Source organism: Petromyzon marinus, unplaced genomic scaffold (assembly GCF_048934315.1).
Source record: "Petromyzon marinus isolate PM22_M1 ecotype Great Lakes invasive population unplaced genomic scaffold, UKy_Petmar_22M1.pri1.0 PM_G_Scaffold_88, whole genome shotgun sequence".
Classification (NCBI taxonomy): Eukaryota; Metazoa; Chordata; class Hyperoartia; order Petromyzontiformes; family Petromyzontidae; genus Petromyzon; species Petromyzon marinus.
The window spans coordinates 415,474-421,156 of record NW_027423044.1 but is presented as its reverse complement, the minus strand read 5'-3'; the positions used below and the strand labels follow the sequence as shown (position 1 = coordinate 421,156).

Below are 5,683 nucleotides of genomic sequence, written 5' to 3'. Positions count from 1 at the left end.
TCCTCCTGCCCCCTCCCTCACCCGCATCTCACGCTCTCTTCCCGCCCGCCCCCGCTCCACATTCTCCCCCACTCTCCATGGCCTCTCTCCACCCTCTCCTCTGCCCCTCTCAATTCTGGCCATCTCCCTCTGTGCCCTCTGCCTCACGAGCTCTCTCATCTCACCCCATCTATCTCCCCCTGGTCGATCCCCCCCACCCCCTGGTCCTCTCTGTCCTGCCCCATCCCCGCCTCTCCCCTCTCTCTCCATCGTGGTACTCCGATTGCGCTCTTCCTCCTGGCCCCTCCCGCAGCGTCTTGCCGGGGGTAGCGATGCACCACGCGCACCTGTACCACGACAATGGCCGCCGTCAACACCGACATCAACGACCGCCGTTCGCCAGTAAGTGGCAGTGACATCGCCGTGGCGCCCGTGCCAGGCCAGGTATACTTTGAGGCCACGTGAAGCGTCAAAGGCTCGCTGGAAGGAGGAAGTCGCGTGACAGACTCAGCAGTTGCGATGGGTTAACCGACGGATGGCTATCGATTAGAAATCACATATCCCCGAGTCTCACCTGTGAGTGGCACCGCCTCACGCTGTTGTGGATCCCCACGTGGCTCGGAGCCTCAAAAGCTCCGTGACTCCTGGGTGGTGATACAAAGACAAAGATCCCTCGTGTAGCCTTAACACACTGTTGGGGCAAGTGCTGTTAGCAAGTGTCAGCACCACCTATGAAGGCCGGAACGGTACACGAGGGGGTGGGTGGCCAGCACCGCGCCCGACCGCCTTTGTCTCCCCAGTAGCGATGTTTACGCACCGCACCAGGTACTCACTTGAGGCTGAGTCGACCTAGGGGAGGCCCAGAACCGGTTCAAATAATCGTCACTGGGTGTTGGCAGTGAGCGGGAATCAAACTCGGGTCGTCAGGTTCGTAGAGCAGCGCACTAACCGCTAGACTACCGCCACACACGTTACACACACACAGTGTACACACACACACAGTGTACACACACACGGTACACACACACACAGTACACACACACACAGTACACACACACAGTACACACACACAGTAAACACACACACAGTACACACACACACGCACAGTACAGACACATGTTACACACACACAGTACACACACGCACGGTACACACACACGGTGCACACACACGCACAACACGCACGCACAGTACACACACACGCACAGTACATACACACGGTGCACACACACGCACAATACACATGCACAATACACACGCACACACACACACACAGTACACATGCACGGTACACACACACACGCACGGTACACACACACACGGTACACACATGCACAGTACACACACACAGTACACACACACACACACACGGTACACACACACACACAGTACACACACACAGTACACACACACGGTACACACACACACAGTACACACACGTACGCACGGCACGCCCACACTCCCTCAGTCACGTGACTAAGGTTGACGCGCCGCCCCGTCTCCCGAGGTGACCTCTTGGCTCTCTCGTCTCTCCTCGACACGTAGATTTATTTCTTACTCTTACCTAGAAGCGTCATTGTCTGTCTGTCTCTGTGGACGCAACTTGCGAGGAATTGTACTCACAAACTGTGGGGATAACGTTTCAAAAAAACTGCCCAGATACCACGCGATAAGCCCCGTGGTGAGCCAGTGCTATTCCTATTTCCAATCCGTCAACGTGAAAGTAGTTCAATTAACTATTTATTACTAATCTACATATATATATCAAAGGCAAAGTAATTGATTTATTAAAATATTTAATTTAACGTAGGTATAAAATAAAATAAATGTTATGTAGGTATAAATAAAATAAATAAAAATTTAACGTAGGTATAAATAAAATAAATGTAATGTAAAGCTAACCTGATTTCTAAATTCAACCACCTATCAAAGAAGAACCCAGTTCCACATATAACAAAACAAGATGTTAACAAAATCGTCATTAATCAGAGTAGCACCCCGATTTCGGACAATCTGAAAACAGTACTGGCTAGGGGACTAAATTTTGCTGTCACCCCAAAACACATACCAATAGATGATATCATCTCTCAGGTCGATGTAGCCCTCAAAGGCGTAGGACACATCCAAGCAGATGTTGCGAGAGCTGAAATAGCCACTATTCTTAAGAATGCTAAGAAACCCATTAGTAACATCAGCAAAAATGAACGCTCTGAACTCGCAAATTTAAAAAAACAGAAGTGATATAGTCATCCTCTCAGCCGATAAAGGCAACGCTACTGTTATTATGGATAAAGATTCATACAACAACAAAATCCAGAATCTGCTCAACGATGGAAGTTATTCAAAAATAAAAAATTACCCCACTAATAGCCTAGCGATAAAAACCAACAAGATCATCACAAGTTCGACCTCCCTAAGCGACCCAACTAAACGTCCCTCCCTAAAACCTTCTGCTGCAAGACCCCGTAGATTCTATGGTCTTTCCAAGATTCATAAAGAAGGCACCCCACTTCGACCCATCGAATCCACGATCAACTCCCCTACCTATAGACTAGCCCGCTTTCTGTCAGATACCTTGCTGCCTTTCACTGGCAAGACCGCCTCAGCAGTACTTAACTCAGCCCAATTGGTCTCTATGGTCAAAGACGTTGTACTGTCCCCTGACGATATCCTTGTCAGCTTCGATGTGGTCTCTTTGTTCACCAAGGTCCCAGTACCTGATACCATTAAACTAATTGAAAATTTGGTCCTACATGGACTAGACCCCGACACACCTGCACTGGTTAGGCACTGCCTCAACAATACCTACTTTACTTGGAATGGCTCCTTCTACAAACAAAATGAGGGTACCCCCATGGGATCCCCCTTATCACCAGTGATAGCCACTATTTCCATGGAGAAATTTGAATCAGACGCCATCCAGACTTCCACCCTCAGACCTTCCCTGTGGAAGAGATATGTGGATGACACTTTCGTCATTTGGCCACATGGCCTCCCAGCTCTGAACCTTTTCCTACACCACATCAATTCCAGACATCCCGCCATCAAATTCAAAATGGAAGTGGAGAAAGATGGCAAGCTACCATTCTTAGATGTTCTGTTTGAGTGTAGACCTGATGGCCCATTGGGGCATTCTGTCTACAGGAAACCCACCCACACAGATTCCTACTTGAAACCTGATTCCCACCACCACCAAGCCCAAAATAATTCTCTCATCAAAACTTTATACCATAGGGCTCATTACATTTCGGACCAACACCACCTGACCAGTGAATTAAAACATGTACACCTGGCCCTCAAAAGGAATGGTTACTCTGACCGTACCATCCGCCAAGCTGTCTTTCCCTCCATACAGAAACAACACTTGATACTCCGGTCAAAACCATCACACTTCCATATATAGCAGGCGTTACTAAAAAGATTTCCAAAATTCTAAACAAACACAAGATCCAGGTCCGGTTCAATACAGTACACAAAATTCATGATCTGATCCCATCCGTGAAGGATGTCATTCCTGATGTACAGTACCCCGGGGTTTACAAATTGAGATGTACCTGCGGTGATTGCTATATCGGTGAGACAAAGCGACATGTCTCTGACCGAATTCGCGAGCACAAATCAGATTTGAAACACGGCAAAACGAATTCTTCTGCCGTGGATGATCACTTTTACAACGCTGTGGGGGATCACGATATAATTTTCTCCGATACCAAGGTTCTTTGCAAACCCACGGGCTTTTATCAGAGATTTGTTCATGAAGCAATTCAGATCTACAAACACAGACACAATTTCAACCGAGAGGATGGTTTCAAATTAAGCAACCATTGGAAAGGTGTTCTAAATCGAACTAAACATTAAACTCATTTCAATGGTACAGTATATTTTTCAAGTAGTGGTACCCCAAACTTTCACAGCTCTTATAAATTCCCTTTTCACACCATCAATAGGTAAACTCCCCCTCCCCCCCTTCTCCCCCCCCCGCGCCAAACGGCACGTACACCACCTCTTTCCTAAAATCCGCCAATCAAATGCTAATTTTTATGCTAATTTCTTTGTCAGAACACCTTGTTTGCTCGCACACAGTCTAAAGGTCCGCTGTCTGAGCGTGGTTGTGTTTCGCTAAATTCTCCTGTTTGATGAGTACTAGGTGCCTCGGTGAATGTATATGCTCTGACTTTAACATAGCTATTTCTGTGACCAGTTACAAGCTAATCACTCAGCTATTTCAATGCTAGATTCTATGCTAAGTCCTTTGTCAAGGGGTACCTCTGCGGATGTGTATACTTTAACTTAGCTATTTCAATGAGCCATTTCAATGCTAAATTATATGCTAATTCCTTTGTCAAGGCGCTTTGTGTTTTTCTTCTCACACAGCTTAAAGGTCGTGATCTAAGCGTGGCTTCTCCCACTCCAGCGCTGTCCTCCAGACAGTCTCGTCCCTTCACCTGATGAAGGCCGCTTGTGTTGTGGCCGAAACGTCGTGATTTTTTGTTATTTTATTTTCACCTACGTGACTTTACCCAATAGAACCAAAGAGTATGGATCCTAGCAGTCACGAAAGCTTTAAATCTAAAATTTATTTGTTTTGGCTTTTTTCTTTCTTGCAAGCATCATTTTTTTCCAGGGTTTTTCAGTGAAATAGAAGGGAATGCGAAGTTAACCAAAGACAAGAATCCAAGTCCCGGGCGAAGCTGGGTAGTGAAGCTCGTTACTAATAAACCCCAATGATCCTATCAAAATGAGGGATTTCAATCGGATCGTTGGGGGGGCACGTGCCACCCCACCCCCCACTGGCTCCACCACTGTCACACACTGGCATGGTTCACAGGTGGTGGTGTGTCCAGACCCACGCCTGGCCACCTTCACCTGCTCAGTATTAATGCTTCCTCACTCCACCAAGTAGTTAATTGAGGATCAATCAACACAGCCGAGGCTGCGTTTCTCTCTCTCTCCCCGTGGTTGTGTGGATTTCCTTCCCGATCCCCCGGTCTCCCCTCTACATGTAGAGAATTAACACCGCCACGCGTCTAGAGTGAACACCACCAAGCGTCTAGAGTGAACACCGCCACGTGTCTAGAGTGAACACCGCCACGTGTCTAGAGTGAACACCACCACACATCTAGAGTGAACACCACTACGCGTCTAGAGTGAACACCGCCACGTGTCTAGAGTGAACACTGCCAACGCGTCTAGAGTGAACACCACCACGCTGTTGACAAGCCCCACCTTACACCATTGGAAACCTCATTTGCCAGTAACAAAATGATTGTTTTTTTACCCTTTTATCTGGCAACAAAACTGACACCTTTTTTACAAGGAGTCATGTTTACATTGACCACAATACCTGCGGTCGGAACGCAAACACAAAACAACAACTCTGATAATGTATGTGGCACTGTGGTGCATTGTCTTCTGGTCCAACACCAACGTGAGACGAGGCTCTAAAGAAAGCTGTCTCGGGTGTGGACCAATCAATTTCAAGGACAGTTCCAATACATTATCAGAGTTGTTGTTTTGTGTTTGCTTTCCGACCGCAGGTATTGTGGTCAATGTAAACATGACTCCTTATAAAAAAGGTGTCAGTTTTGTTGCCAGATAAAAGGGTAAAAAACCAATTATCAAGTCCCACCTTGTTGTTATTGTTGTTGTGGGCAGGTCGCTTCTGATAACAAGAGCGGTATAGCAGCTCAAGTGGGCTTGGCCT

At 47.1% G+C, this 5,683-nt stretch overlaps 1 long non-coding RNA gene across 1 annotated transcript; it reads right to left on the bottom strand.

Annotated features, from left to right (window-relative positions):
* Nucleotides 1–240: 240 nt before the first annotated feature.
* On the bottom strand, nucleotides 241–5,683 carry LOC142921724 (uncharacterized). Its single transcript, XR_012939630.1, has 3 exons — nucleotides 5,609–5,683; nucleotides 554–623; nucleotides 241–326 (listed from the first exon to the last, which is right to left on the bottom strand). It is a non-coding gene; the product is annotated as an uncharacterized LOC142921724 (long non-coding RNA).